At 36.1% G+C, this 16,732-nt stretch overlaps 1 long non-coding RNA gene across 1 annotated transcript in view; it reads right to left on the minus strand.

Annotated features, from left to right (window-relative positions):
• LOC121491449 overlaps nucleotides 1-16,732 on the minus strand; it is a 123,252-nt gene that overhangs the window by 49,917 nt on the left and 56,603 nt on the right. Inside the window, exon 3 of the long non-coding RNA XR_005987985.1 lies at nucleotides 14,759-14,860. This is a non-coding gene — a long non-coding RNA (uncharacterized LOC121491449). The remainder of the gene's footprint in view (nucleotides 1-14,758; nucleotides 14,861-16,732) is intronic.

The following is a 16,732-nucleotide window of genomic DNA, read 5'->3' on the forward strand; positions in this document are numbered from 1 at the left end:
TGTTCTCATTTTTTTACTACTATGACTAATGCTGTAAACATTCACAAAGAAGGTATTGTATGGACATTTTACTTCTTTTCGGCATATACATAGGAGTGGACTTGATGGATTACATGGTAACTTAAACATAGTTACTTTCTAGGGAATTACCAAACTGTGTTCTAAAGAGGCTAAACTATTTTACATCCACCAGCAGTGAATGAAGGTTCTAATTTCTTTACATACTTGCCGACTCACATTAATGTTTATCCTTCCGCTTATAGCTATCCTAGTGGGTATGGACTCGTATTTCACTGTGGTTTTGATTTTCATTTCTCTAATGACTAATCACATTGAGTATCTTTTGATATGCTTATTTAAACATTTGCATGACATGTGGAAAAATACCTATTTAATACTTTGCCCATTTTTAAATTGGGTTATCTTTCTTTTAATTGCTCAGCTATGAGTTCTTACGTACTCTGTATACTAAACTGTTATCAGATGTATGTTTTACAAGTATTTTCTCCTACTCTGTGGATTGTTTTTCACTTTCTTGATAGTGTCTTTTGAAAAGCTTTTAGTTTAATGAAGTGCAATTTATCTACCTTTTCTTTGGTTGCTTTATGCTTTTGATATTTTATCTAAGAAAAGGTGGCCTAATCCAGGGTAACAAACATTTATACCTATATTTTTCTAAGAACTTTACAGTTTTAGCTGTTAAATTTAGGGTTTTGATTTACTTGGAACTAATTCTTATACACGGTGTGAGGTTGGGGTCCAACTTCATTCTTTTGCATGTGCATTCAGTTGACCTAATACCCTTTGTTGAAAAGACTGTTTTTCCCCTCATTAAGCTGGCTTGTCAGTCTTATAAAAAATCAATTGGCCATAAATGTTTATTTCTGAACTCTCAATTCTGACCCATCTGTTTATTCTTATGCCAATATCACAGTCTTGATTATTATATAAGCTTTGTAGTAAGTTTTTAAATTGTGAATATCAGTCACCTAACTTTGGCTCTTTTAACCCCATCTTTGGCTATTTAGTTCTAAACTGGGAGTATAAGTCTTACAATAAAATTTTTTGGCTATTTTGGATCTTTTATATTTCTATATAAATTTTAGGATCAGTTATCAGCTTCTTCAAAAATGTTAACTGGGACTTGGATAGGGATTGAATCTGTAGATCAGTTTGAAGATTATTGCCATTTTATTAAGTCTTATAATCTGGGGATCCCTGGGTGGCGCAGCAGTTTGGCACCTGCCTTTGGCCCAGGGCGCGATCCTAGAGACCCGGGATCGAATCCCACGTCGGGCTCCTGGTGCATGGAGCCTGCTTCTCCCTCTGCCTGTGTCTCTGCCTCTCTCTCTCTCTCTCTCTCTCTCTCTCTCTCTCTATGTGTGACTATCATAAAAAATTAAAAAAAAAAAACTTAAAAAAAATCTTATAATCCATGAAACATGGATGTATTACCATTTATTTAGGTCCTTTTTAATTTCTTTCAGCAATGTTTTGTAGTTTCCTATATACAAGTCTTCTATTTCTTTTTTAAAAAATATCATGGACTTTACTTTTCAATCTATAATTCAAATTTAAGCTCTTCCATGGCAAGAACCACAATCTTGTATTCCTTCTAAACCCACCGCATAATCATTAGTTCCTTGATTTTTGAAAAAATTCTAAAAAAAAAAGAAAAACACATTCTGAAAAACACATTCTGAAAAAACACATTCCATCAAAATTAATAGCTCCTTTCTAAAATATGGCATTCCATACCTTGAACTTCATATGCTTTCCTATTTTCAAGTCTTTGCTTAACTCTTTTTCCTACTTAAAATTATCTGTCCCTTTCTCTTGTCTAGTCATCTTTCTAGTTTTAGTTTTATATTGTAGCCTATTACCTCCAAATTAAAATTGTTCAACTTGTGTCTATTGCATAAATCCAAATAAGATTCTAATGTCTGGATCACTGATCAGTAAAGCTTTTTCTTTAAGTCTTCACTTTTACTTTATGCACGTTATTCAAAAATAAGTGGGAAGACTGCTAACTATAATTTTAAAGTTGCTTGCCCTTCTCCCCGCCAAGAACATAGCTTAGAGCAAGGGTTTGTAGATTATTTTTTTTCTATAAAGGGCGAAGTAGCAAATATTTTAGCCCTTGTGGACTATATGAACTCTTTTGTATCCACTCAACTCTGTCATTGTAGTTGTACTATAATCTGTTGGGGAGACAATTTGTAATTGAATGTCTGCAGCTATGGTCCAAAAAAACTTTATTTAAAAACATATGACAGGCCAGATTTTACTCTGACGCTGTATTTTGTCAACCTCTGGGTTAAAACATGAGGAACTTTGCCCCAGCACATTACTGACTTGTGACTTTTATATAATTGTGCTATTGATGCATTGTTTCCCCTTATAGAGTAATGAGAATAGAGTTATAAACCCTGTCATGGAAGATATGTTCAAGTAAAATTTCTAGTAGAAATTTTTTTAGAAATAGGACAGGAACACAACATAAAATAAAAATGTTTAAGTTGCATATTAGACCAAATGTGTTCCATTGGGATATAAACCAGGAACAAAAAAAGTAATAATATATTACTTTTACTTTTACTCTTTTTTTTTACTTTTACTCTTAGCTCTGTTTTCCATTTGGCAGAACAATACAAATGACTCAGCAATGTTGTAGTATGCTTTCCTAAGGTCATTCCTCTTCTTTGGAAAGAAAGATTAATACCAAGAACTCATTTTAATATCAATTTTTATAAATTGATATAAAAATTATTCTGAGATGTTGTGATATTTTATTATTTTGCTTTGTGTCTTTTATGAAAGACTGTTTTTTGTTTGTAAATTTTCCTTTTCAAAATGACACTTTCCATATCCCCAAGCAATGGATGGCAGATGAGTTTTCACCAGTTTACCGTATTTACTGGCCAAGGGTGAGACACCTAAACTGATTGCAGCAGGAATATGACACTGGAGAGGAAATCTATGGGATGATTGGCAGGCCCTAAACCAATGATCCTGACAAATAAATGCTTTATTGGCAACTCAAGACTTAGCCCCTCAATCAGGGCCACCATCTATGTAATTCCATGTCCCTGCACCTAGTATAGTGCAGTAAGCACTCTATGCATGTTTGGTAAATTAGACCAAACACCAGTTTTAACACTGAGTATGTCAACTCATTGAACTTCTCCTGAGTGAAAAGCTCTCTTCAATGTCTGGTAAAAAAAAAAATGAAAAGGAAATGTATTTAGTCAAAGGAAATTACAATTGAAGGGTACAGAAGAGAACAACACAGGAGAGCACTTCATACTACTAGATACGTGTATTGGCTTTCTGAATAATAATTACAAATTCTGAATGATTCTTTTGTAGATTTTAAGGCACTGATGCATACAGTTATGTTTCTAAGAAACTATGAAAACTGTCTGATATTACTGAATCCATGGAACACATTCATTCCAGAGCTACTATAAAAATTTGCTTTTTTTCTTTTTATGTCTTTGCTTTTTTTGTGGCTGGCCCGTGGTCGACTATTACCAAGTTCTGCTAGTTTAAAGAGTCAAGACTAACTTTATCCACCTAAACAAATTCTCTCTAATTTCATGTGTTAGAATCATTTATTCTACTCCAAATAATTATTCTATTTCCTGACACATATGTTTAGATCCAGGAATGGTGAGTATATGGAAGAGGCTGCAAAAATGTTTTCAGACTATCTCCTAAATAATGTACCTGGCTTCTTGCTCTGAAAGTCCTCTATCCTCCATCAGACTAAGTCACCTGGCATGCACCTACTATCACAAATTCATTCTAGACTATGAGATGGACTTCGTTTCTCCATGGAATAAATTTGAACCCTACATTCTAACCAGTAAGTCATCAAATCCATTGCCTCTTATTTTCTTTGCCTTCAAATTGCTCTTTTTATAATACAGATCTTGGATAATTCGAAGGATTCTCCTCTACATTGGCTTCAAGAAATAGTATATCATAGTGGTTTATAAACATGAATTCAGGAGCCAGATCAACTGCGTTTGAATTCTGGTGCCAGCACTTACTATCTAACTGGCCAAGTTTCTTCAAATTCTTAAGCCTCAGATTCTTCATCTGTAAATTAAGATAATAATCACACTGACCTCACAGAAGTACGGTGAGGATTAAATAAGTTACTATCTATAAAGTGCTTAAAATAGTATCTGGCATAGAATAAATCCTTCTATATATTTGCTATTATTAGCAAGTCTATATTTACTTGCCAATCATATTTCATGAAGACCTCATCAACTTTTTGAGATCAATCAGAAATAAGTTCATAGGGACTCCTGGGTGGCTCAGTGGTTGAGCAACTGCCTTTGGGTCGGATCGTGACCCCGGGGTCCCAAGATTGAGTCCCACATCAGGCTTCCTGCATGGAGCCTGCTTCTCCCTCTGCCTGTGTCTCTGCCTTTCTTTTTGTATCTCTCATGAATAAATAAAATCTTACAAAAAAAAAAAAAAGAAACAAGTCCATCTCCATTACCTATAGCAAGAATGACAGGCAAATTTAAGTTCCTACTAAGAAAAAAAGGACATTCAAATTTTCATACAAGGATTGAAACTGTAATATACAATTCTTGTTCTTAAACACAACCATTCACAACGTCTTCCATTTTCAACATCCCCTTCAGGTCCATATAGATGTTACATATATTTTGAGATTTAATTTTAACTTCCTTAAAATATAATTGTCAGGGATACAACTGAAGAAGAGTATTGGGCATACTTTTGCAATTTTCCTTCAAGTTTTTTTTTTTCTTTTTATTTCTGGGAAGACCTCACATGGATATAGATTTTGGAAAATTGAGTCCATCTCTGTGGTTCTTCATTTCTGCTAGCTGAATTTATGCAGCAATTTTTGTTAGTAAATACCTTCTTCCTCAATTTTTCCACTTAAGCTCACTGTGTGCTGGGAGTAGAAGCACTATTTCTCTTTAGAATCCTTTTCTTTTTTCAGGCTTGTGCTGAATCACATGAAGGGAAGGGAATAGTGCCACAGAAAATACAGATGGCTCGCACCAGTGTGGCAATATTTTCATTAGCAACTCTAATTGCAGGACAATCTTTAAATCTTTTTTGAGATGACATTATTATTTCAGAAGGAAGTCAAAGAAAAGCTTGGTGGTTTTATTGAAATTTTTATTCCCATTCTTTACATTACCCTATAAATTTTTATATTATTTATAATAAAACATATGATATACTTTCTTTTCTAGACATGTTACTCAATCTGATGTCAGAAAGCTTCAGTAGGGCTTCATTTCTGAAGTCAAAGCTTATGGAAAATGCTAGCAATTTCCAGTGACCTGATAATACCAAAAAAAAGAGAAAAAAACACAGCATAAATGTGTGTCTTGGAGGTAAGTGGATGCTAGTGTAGGCCTTGTAAGTTAAAAGCAACATTTTATAATCTCGGCAAGATGTAATGGGTAGTCAAAGTAATGAAGCTAACCCAGGCGTAATGATTAATCTCTGTGTGAGTCACGACCCCGGCAGCTGCATTCTAAATGAACTGTAATCTATATAATGCACTCTCAGGAAGACCAGACAACAAGAAGTTGCATTAGTCCATAGTGCAGATGGCCAGATTGCATGTAGAAGTATATGCAGTTCTGGCCTAAAAGAGGAGAAATCTAAATTGAGCAATATTCATAAAAGGGACAGTGAAATATCATGGATATTTACTGGCTCCAGTTTATCAAAACAGGGTGGCATTAACCCTTACCTGCTTCGGGTAACTAGCTATAAACTGGGATATTTAATAAAGGCTCCATGGGAGAGGTAAAACTGATCAGAACCTTGTAAGATGGGTAAGGAGGAGAAAGACCATTCCAGGTGAAAGATATAACATGAAAAAGCTCTAGTGATAGGCATTCACAAGGTGTTTTTCAAGCAAAGTCACCATCCCTGACCAGTGGAAGACGAGAACCAATGTTGTGAATGGTGAATAATAAAAATGTAAAGTTTATCCCATAAGTGAAACATTTTGACAATCCTGTTTTATAAAGGCTGGCAAAGCCTGTTGTAACTAACCAGTGGTGTGATGGTTGGCATTATCTTTTGGAAGGGACTGGGTGTTGGCACTAAGCCCCACCATTTTGGCAGAGAGTTTTCAGGACACACAGATGGATAATCTGGAGAGTGGCTCAGAAAACTTACAAAAGGGGAAATTTTTCAGATGGAAAATGCAATGGACTATAAATGCATAAAATCTGCTTTGTGAAAAGGCTGAGAATTCGCATGGTGTCATGGGATGGGCACACACTTAATGACAAGAGCCATGGAAGTTAGTACTGGTGCTGCCAATACCTGGCTATGGGACCCACTTCTCTGGGCTGTAGTTGTCTGTAAAAGGAGGACTTTGGGCCAGATAATCCCTGTGAACTGACCTTTGAACAAAATCTACACATGAAACTTTATCTCAAAGATTTTACTAACTGATCCTGTGTCTTTGTTGTTGGTCAGAGGCAAACAGTCTAACAAACACACAGGAGAAATGCTCTCATTGCCTAAACACATTTATACACTTTCCTTTTCTAAGTACATATAACTGCAAAAATAACACACAGCGTCAACATGCAAGGCTCACAGCCCGCTTGGGAAGTTGCATACGGTGGTAGTAACCAAGAACTGTACAAGTATTGACTCAATCCTTCCCATCTTACAGATGAAAAAGCTGAGACACAGAGAGATTATATAATTTGCCTAAAATTGCATAGTTAATTAAGAGCAGAGCTGGGTTTAGAAGGTGGGCAGCAGGCTCTGAGTTCTGCAGTCTTATACCCTCCTGCAGATACTACCTCTCTAAACAGAAGTTGGCCATTGTGACCTGATATGAATAACATACATGGTGGAGCTGTGCTTAGGCAAGAATGATAACCCAGAGATAAGGTCCTGGATGAGGCTTTCTATTCAAAGAAACTGGTGGTGAAGGCCTTGGTCACAATGAGTATCTGTAGCCGCTGTTATAAGGTTCTCTCTAGAAGCTGTTCGAGGCCATATAACCTTGATAGAAATGTGCTTGCATATGAGGGGCCTGACTTTCATTAGAACCATATTGCCTCCAGGCCCACTAGTCTATACGATTCTCCCCTTTGGCCCCTTCAACTATTAACGACCAATGTCAACAAACACACTCTATCTCTTCATTTCCCACCTTCATCCCCTCCTTCAATATCTGCCCCAGGAAAGCTTTGGAAGAGAAATGAACAAGTATATAGAGCTAGCCTGCCTGCTAAAATCAAACCTAACACATCTGGGTTTTGATTTCTTTGAAAAGCCAAGAACTCTTTGGTTTCCTGCACCTTTCACCTTGAAGATCCAGGAAAGAAGAATCATGAGTGACTGGTCATGGATCATAATCTCAGCCAAGGACTCCTCCCAAAAATATTAATTCACTCTCTCTAATGCCTGCTCGACACTCTAAACTCATTCCTAAAACACGTCAGCTGTTCCTCAAGCTGATTGAGGTATGTGTCATTAGAGACTCAGTTAAAAGCCCCAAGTACTTCTCACTCTGACCAGGGTGTCAGAGGTAAAAAGTCCATGAGGGTTTTATAGCTGATCCAGCCAAGCCTCTCCACACCCGGCACACCCTCCAGATGGCAAGTTGTCTGCATTTAAGTCACTGTTAGGAGATGTTCAAATGCTTATTGCAAAGATGACATACTTTCCTTGCAGCTCATTTTACTAAATTAAAAACATTAAACATAAGTGTCTCTTGAGGTGCTTTTTTTCCCCTTCAAAAATTATTTCTCTGAATTAAAATGTGTTTATACAATTTCAGATCAGAATTAAGCAATCCCTTCTTTTTTCACCTGCCAGTGGATGTCTGAGTGCACAGACAGCCTTTCTGAGAGCAGGAGGTCCCCAGGGTTACTAGTGTAATTCTTTTTACTCTGGGGTGCTCAAGCACAGAATTGCCTACAATCAATTTGCTTTCACATTCTGGCATTAAACTCACTGTATATAAAAGTATCACAAGTATTTTCAATATAAGTCTAAGTAGCAGTGATTTAAAAGGCTTTTTATTGTAATGAAAAAAATTACAAGGCGCAGTAAAAGCTGCACAGCCTATTTGACTGAATCCAATCAAACACGTGTAAGAATCCCCATAACCTCAAAATGGGTAAAAATGACTTAAAAATTAAGAAGGACAATTGATAGGAGTCATTTTCATGTCTGACAGATGAAGCAATTGTGCCTGAGCAATATTTTGATCTCTGGTTTCTAAAAATATAGGATAAATTATAATTTAACTTAGTGCTATGGGGATACAGGTTCTTTTTAAAAGATATAGCTATAGATATAAAAATATAGGTACTTATATAACATAATCTCATAAGTATACAGCTGCTTTTTAAAGGCTAACCCAAAAGATTTCCAGTAAGATATATATCCTTAGTTACCATGAATACTCTTGATGTCTATCATTGATGTTTAGACAGCAAGAAGCATGACTTAGGCATCTACAGCCATTGCTATTCAAAATTACCACCATTAAAAATCCGGTACACACAAAACCCTTGAACCAGGACAAAAGTATAATATAAATATACAAATATTTATATAACCGTCACACAATTCCTGACACATAGGTGGCCCTCGGTAAATACTTGTTGAATGAACGAAAAAATGAATCATGAGTAAATAACATATCCAGAGGCAATCTGCTTTTCTATACTATTTTGATAAAGTCATTTTCATTTTCGCCTTTAAGAAAAATGAGTAAAGCAAGTCAAAAAATTGAGTTCCAAACTGTGGCTTGGTGGCTGTTTGATATTTTTAGCCATTCTGAATGCCAAAACCATCTCTTCTGACTTAGTCCTCAACCTTTGGTTCAGAGCCCTCCTTATGCAAAGACAAAGTCCCCTTCCACCACCCCCAACGGCATGCTACTGATTCCCACAAGAGCTGTCAGAAGCAGCACTGAATTTCTTATTTTGTTCACTAAAGAGGTGGAAGAGGGACCCCTGGATGGCTTAGTCAGTTGGGGGTCTGCCTTTGGCTCAGGTCATGATCTCGGGGTCCTGGGATCGAGACCCACATTGGCTCTTTGCCCAGCAGGGAGTCTGATTCTCCCTCTCCCTCCGTGTGCTCTCTCTCTTTCCCTCAAATAAATAAATAAAATCTTCAAAAAAAAAAAAACAAGAGGTGGAAGAAATATAATTACCAGATAAATTATAGGAAGCCCAATTAAATTGGATTTTGATAAACCGTGAATAATATTTTAGTATAAGTATGCCCCAAATACTGCATGAGACATACTTACAGTAAAAATTATTCAGGGTTTATCTGAAACTCTAGTTTCACTAGGTACCATGTATTTTTATTGGCTGGACCTGGCAACACCAGAAGGAAAGCAAATGTTCTGACTGAAGACCAAGTGTTTCTATGTATGCAGACTCTAGGAGAGTAAGTGAACCTTTGAGTAGGAAACAAGAGCAGAATTATCTTAATGCATTATTCAGGACTAGCCAACTTTTCATAGTTCCCTAAAATGATATTTTTAAAGAGGCCTGATCTTACAGTCATGCTGCACATTGACCGCTTACAAAGGCAATGAGAGAATTACATGTAGACAAAGAAAGATTATGGAAAGTAAAGAAAGCAAAGACTGGGGAGGTGTCAAGAGGCAGGATAAACATTTTTTACATTAACAGTCCCTTTTTAGAGGATACTAGTATGGATATGTGTTTCCATAGACATCTACTCAGATCAAAGATAAGAATGACTCCTTTAAAAATTCTTGAATTTTGATAAAACGTCAACCGTGTTTTTACACCGTGAAAGAAATCTAGCGCTTATGAAAGGTGGCAGATTGATTGATTGAATAATTATTAATATTTATTACATACCAGCAAGAAGCTAGAGGCTGTTTGAACACACAGGCCAGGTCTCTCTAGCTTCGGGAGGGAGTGGCCTGACTTGGATCAGTGGGTGACAAGGTCTTAAAGGGCAAGATGACATATGTTGTAGCTGAGCGGTGGGTTGAGATATTTGTTCAAATGAGATCTGACAATCCATAAGAGATAGAGGGAGAGTTCTTAAAATCTACAGTGTTCATGATCTAAAAACTGAAATTTGGCCTTTTCCTCCTATTTCAAGGACCCCTTTGCTTCTAACCATCAAGCAAAGCCCTGACAAGAAGAGTTCGCTGCAGTGGATGCCGTTTCAGGACCGGCCACGGTGGTGAAAGGGCTCCCATATGATACACACACTCGAGCTCCATCAGGGCCTCAGAGTCCTCTTCCAATGAAGTGCCAGACTGTGAAAACAGGACTTTCAGAGCCTACTTAAGGGAGAACAGGGAACATTTTCAACCAGATCTATTATAACTACAATCAAAGGGAGATGGGAAGGTAATACTTCTCGAACCAACACAGGTCAGACCTGTGCTGGGTGTTTTACATGTAGGTGATTTTATTTTCACGGTTCTCATAGTAACAGTGTACGACTGGCCTTATTTTTCTCATTTACCTCTGGTAATCTGCTGACCCTAATAGAATTGAACCAGCTACCCAAGGTCACAGGCCCAAATATTGGTGATTCTAAGAGTCTGAGTCAGGACTGTCTTACTGACATGGAAACATAATCCTTCTAAAAATCTGAAGCAGTCTTCTTCACTGTTGGATAAAGTATCAGAATCTTCAACTAGTCAAAGAAAAGGCTAAGTAAATAAATAAAAAGGAAAGACAAACAATATAAATGAATATTTCTCCTTTCAATAATGATATTTTCTTAGGTAAATGGTGATTCCAGGCCAAAAATAATAATAATAATAATAATAATAATAATAATAATAAAAGTTGCTTACTATTGCTTACTATCATTAAACTCTGTTAGCTTATTTTTGGTGTATGACATTTTCCAACATAAATTATGAGAAACATGAAAATTAAAATGTCATTATTATTTAACACCAAAATTAAAAGCAAAAAAGTCTTTCTCTGGGAGAAAAAAAAAATCCCAATGCTGTTAACTTTAATTTCAACTCCTAAAAGTTACTACTAAATAAAAAGAAACTATAAAATACAAACTTTAAGCCATAGCACAAAGTAAACTTCAAATCAGATAGTCGTGGGCTGTGAAGCTTAGCTCCCAGATATGCATACCCTGTATTGGAATCACAACCTCACTTCTTACCAATTGTGTGATCTTTGGCAAATTACTAAGCACTTCTATGCCTCAGTTCCTCGTCTATAAATATAGTAATAGAATCTACCTGACAGGATTGTCATAAAGACTAAATAAGATATTGCATGTAACCTGCTCAGCATGTAACAAGCAGCCATAAATACATGCTCCTATTTTTTATGCCATTAAAATATTTTCTTAAAAATGGACTGCATTTGTCTCTGTATTTTTCGAAGGCAAAACAACTGGACATCAAAACCACCAAAAGTGTTTTCCAAATTGATATCAAAGTGTTCCTGGCAAGAGCCGCCTCTTAAATAACTTATTTTCCTAAACTGAAGCCCAGAATTCAAAATCCCAGGCTGAGCCCACTTTTACCGCTCTGGTAAGATGCTGTACACAAAAGAAATTAAAATGTGGCTTGCAGATAGCTGAATCCAGAAAGGAATCCTCAGACCCTTTGTCGCCTAAAAGCTCCCACAGCCACACGGCTGAGTTTAATCCACACTCAGGATTCATCAATGTTATTCTGAAATGGGACCTTTAAGCATAGTGTGTGTGTGTGTGTGTGTGTGTGTGTGTGTGTGTGTGTGTGTTCTCAGGAAGAAAGACAACAATCTGGAGAGGCAGAGTAAACATGATGCCTAAAACCCGGTGCATCAGCACCCTGTTGCCGTTGGATGAGTTGTGCGGTGGCCCTAAAGGCAGGTGCTGCTGTCACCTGGTACAGCCCCTAGTGATCCTACTGAGCAGTGCAAGGCCCAGGCACGCTGCATTCTTATTCCTCCTAAAGAAATTTACAGACTATTTTCTCACCCTTCCCCCTGAGCTAGGATATTGAGGTTAAAATGTACCTACTGAGTAGGTAATGTATTTGGTATTAAGGATCCATCATATGCGTATGTCTTCTGAGCATAATGGTTCCTTTGGAGCTATTATAGATATGCTGTGAATAGATATTAGGAATAATACACAGAGTGGCTGAAGGAGGTCCCATATTAACTACTGTCAGACTTTTAACATTATTTGAATCTAGGCTTTTTTTTTTTAAATTCCTGGGGTTTAATACCTCTATACTTTGTAAACTGAGTGCTTTTCAAAGAAAGCTCCAAATTCCTACAGAGCTGTCTTTAGGTGAGCTTTGATCTTTGCAGCGCGCCTATCTTGTGTTTCTGTAATTGCTCTGGTTTAACAAGGCTCCTTAGCACGTGAAAGGGGAAAATCCTTTTATTAAGGCTATAAACCTAACTGACCACAGTGATGGAATGTGCGGCTTGGGGGTAGCCCTTGGCTCCCCAGAAAAGACAAAAAATGGGAAACTGGGGAAGTCTTCATGTTAAAACAAAATGAAATATTTATTAAACATGGTTCTGGTGTCCCAGGTGGTAAGAGGCTGCCCTGTGGTCCGCTGAAAGGTTTGATCTTTGTTAAGTATTGTGAATGCTGATTTCAATAATGGGGTGAAAGCTGAGGAAGTTATGGCTGAAATTTTGGCTAAAGATGACAGCTCCAGGTTTCAAGTTGCACAAAGCAGTCTGAGGGATTAAACCAACAAAGCCTGCTCAAAAGTATTGAGTTTCCGAAAGTGTAATCTTCCTATCTGTGATTCACACTCCTAGGATGGGGAGGATTCCTCATTTACTTTGACTTTGCCATATTAATCTTACTTTACAAATACATGCGGTGATTTATATCATGTTTAATTAACTGATTGAGGGCTCCAGTGGTAAAAATGGCATCGCATTAAGCTCTGTCCGTATGGCAAATTCGAATCACATCTTTAGCCTTGCAAGAACAAAATATCCCGAGAGTCACTGATGACAGGATGTAGGAATTGAAATCAGGTCCCTCCTGTTGTTTGAGAATCCAGGGAGGGTGCCTGCCATATGCCCGTCACTTCCAGGGGGGGAAATGACAGGATAAAAGAAAGGAAGGCTATAGTTCTTCCAATATGTTCAAATCTCAGATGAAAATGATTGTGCAGCAGTGCTGTACAGAGGCCAAAATTCACATGAAAGTGCATATCCCAAACTTTGCAGAGAGCTTAATGAGAGGGTTTTGTGCTGTTTTGATTTGTGTTTTTTTGTTTTGTTTTATTTTTTTCTGAAATGGCTGCCCAGGGTTTTTGAGAACAGATAGATGAAAATGTTGTGGTTTGGAGTCAAATACAATAAGCAGGGAAATAAAAAAAAAAAATAAAATAAAAAAGGGAATTCTTATCTAATAAAATCTATGTGCACTGTGATTCAGTAAAAAGCAAATTAGGTTTGACTGCTGAAAACCACACATTGGGATACCAGTTTCAAAGTTAGCATTTTTTGGAAGTGGAAGTTGTCTAATTTTTCTCCTCAAAAATCTGTGGTGATTATTTATGACATCTAAAGAAAAAAATGTAAATTAAGTACTGATTTCCTCCAAATAATTTCTTTGAAATTTTAAAATTCATTTCAAGTTATCTTAGTAGACAGCCTAATATGAGTCTGAAAAGGGGCCAAAAAAACAGTTTTACTCCTCAACATGATGATTCACATTTTTTGTCCATTCTCTTTTAGTGTTTTATTATTTGCATATTAAAACTATTATAATCGTTTTATACCTTAATCTTATAAACTGAATTTTTTTTCATTTGATGTTTTACTACACATTTCCCCTGCTGCTATGCACCCGTAATTTTTATTGGCTACATAATATTTCATCAAATCAATGCTATTGTATTTCTGACCCTGATTCTATTGTTAGATATTAAAACATCTTCTAATGTTTGTTATTAGAAATAACATTAGAAAGACAATTTTATACATATGGCTCTTTTTTTACATTTTGAATGGTTTCCTTATGATAGTTTCCCTGTCTCTCTGTAGGTAGGTTCCCTACCTATACATTTCTTTAAATAACGTATAAGAGATTTTTCTTCCAAGGGAAAGTGGAAAGTAAAACATTTTGTGAGGTGTCACTATATAGAAATCTTTCATCTATGTGGAATCGAAAAAGAAAGAAAGAAAAGAAAGAAAGAAAGAAAGAAGAAAGAAAGAAAGAAAGAAAGAAAGAAAGAAAGAAAGAAAGAAAAGAAAGAAAAAGAAAGAAAGAAAGAAAGAAAGAAGAAAGAAAGAAAGAAAGAAAGAAAGAAAGAAAGAAAGAAAGAAAGAAAGAAATTCAAACTCATAGGAACAGAGAACAAAATGTGTTTGCTAGAGGCCAGGGGTAGGAAAGAATAGGGAGAGGTCAGTAAAAAGGTACAAACTTCCAGCTATAAGATGAATAATGTCTGGCAATCTAACATAAAATATCAAGACTACAGTTGTTGACACTGTCTTGTATAATTAAGATTTGCTAAGAAAGTAGAACGTAAATGTTCTCACAAAATAAATGAATGAATGAAGGAAGGAAGGAATAAGTGAAGTGATGGGTGTGTTAGTTGACTAGAAGGGGCAAGTCCTTTGCGACAAATAAGTATATCAAGTCGTCCTGATACACACTCAAGTACCTTACAATTACATTTGTCAGTTATACTTCGAAGGAGCTGAAATTTAAAAAGAAGAGGAAGACAAAGAAGGAGGAGGACGACGAGGAGAAATAATGAAGATCTTACCTGACGGTAGCACGCGATCCAGGGGTGACGGCTTCCTTCCTGTAGCAAAGTACTGGTAACGTTCAAGAAGTACTTCAAGCCCATGTTGTGTCCTCCCCTGCTCTGTAAAAGAAGGGTACAATAACAATGAAGCAAAATCAGAATTTCCTACTTTGTTTTACTCCTCATTTGTCATTTCTCTCCAGAAATAAAAGTGTCCCTTTAAGCATAATTAAAGTTTTGAAAATTTATACGTTTCCTAGGGAGGACTGCAAATAGACTCTCAGACCAAGACACAGTTCACTTTTTTTCAAATGACCCTTAGTTTAGTCATTTACCTGAAGTGTGGTCCTAATAATTAATAATCCTAGATGTTTCCATGGCATTAATTCAGAAGATGATGGATTGGGTAAGTTAGGCAATATATTTTAACTAAAACCACTTTGGATTTTGACAAGGAATTCAAACTTTTCGACTGTGGTCTGTAACTGCACAGCCAGCTTGTAAAAAGAATAATCACCTCAACTTTTTCAACTTCCTGAAATCACTCAAAATAGAGTAGTTCAAGATTGTTTCATTTGGAAGTAATAAGTTTCAAAACACAGCGTGCTGTAGTACATTTTAATTATTGGTTTCAATTCCCCATGCTCTAGATTTTCTTAACCATGCCCTCAGGTATTTGGTTCCAAAATATGAATAAACCCCCAAGTTTTATTTACAGCCTTTTATCAAAAAGCTATCTGATTTATTTAATTGGTCTACGACTTCAAGAAACACCCTCAAATTCAATTCAAGTCTGTATTAGGATTCAAGTGACATATCTTTTTTAACAATTTGGAGGCCAGAAGTGCAGTTCTTTTTGGATGGTTTGTTCCAGTTGATATTATTATTGGTCAGATAACATAACCCCTTCTGTTTCCCAAGTTTTGTTGTTGTTTTTTTTTCCCTTTCGATGAAAGCTATCTCTTTTGTGCAGTTTAAAAACAAAAGATAAACATTCCCTATGAGGCATTGGAAAGAGAGGCAATTAATGTGAATTTGATAAAACACAATGTAGTGGACTGACAGTAAAAAGGCTCTGCTTATTTGATTGTTGACTAGTTTTGTCTTTAAATAATGGTCTTCTTTTGGCATTTAATGTATATTTGTTCGCAATAAACATAATTTATGAATATTTTAACACATGTGTACTCAGTGGGGTGGATTATCATACTGATATAAATAGAATTAATGAGCAGTCAACCTGCCACATGTCATGACATATGACAGGGCAGCTAGAGCACAGAAATAATTCTTATAGTTTCATAATAAGGCTTTTTTTCTTAGTTCAACTTTTTAGAACTACTAGCAATCTTTATTTTTTCCTTTATTTTGGAAGATGTTTCATCAACTGGGAAACACGATTCAGATTTTACGGCCAGAGTCTACTTTTTAACATTCAAAAAACTATTTTCTTACCCTGTTTAAGGCAGAATAGATGCATTCGAACAAATTAACCCTAGTCAGCCAAATTTCAGAGAATAGATCACAGATTGACAATCATTTTTTGCCTAATTCAACTTAAAAAAAAAAGTCCATATATTCTTTTCTTCTTTTTTTATTTTGTAGCAAAAGTACGATCATGCCCAATTGCTGGTACTATAACAAAAACTTGCTAAACGCTTCTAAATTCTGAAACAAATCTGATGGGCATACCGCCTGGATAAAATTATCCTGAAGAAAACATCTTCCTAGCCAGTTATTTGCTCTCCTTCCTCACACAGCAACAATCTGTTAAGCGTGCCTAATAAGATTTTTTTTTTTTTTTTAAGGAATAAACCCAGTGGTCTAAAGCCACCTCTTCAAACAGTAAGTATGGGGGTGAACATAGGCATGCAAAATCCTCCATTTAACCATACCTCATTTGACAAAGAATTGTTTTCATGAAGAGGCAAATTGAAATTTAAGATTAACCTTTATTTTCGTTTATTATTTTTATAGCTTGATTATGGCTAA

The sequence above is a fragment of the Vulpes lagopus genome, chromosome 5 (assembly GCF_018345385.1).
Source record: "Vulpes lagopus strain Blue_001 chromosome 5, ASM1834538v1, whole genome shotgun sequence".
Classification (NCBI taxonomy): Eukaryota; Metazoa; Chordata; class Mammalia; order Carnivora; family Canidae; genus Vulpes; species Vulpes lagopus.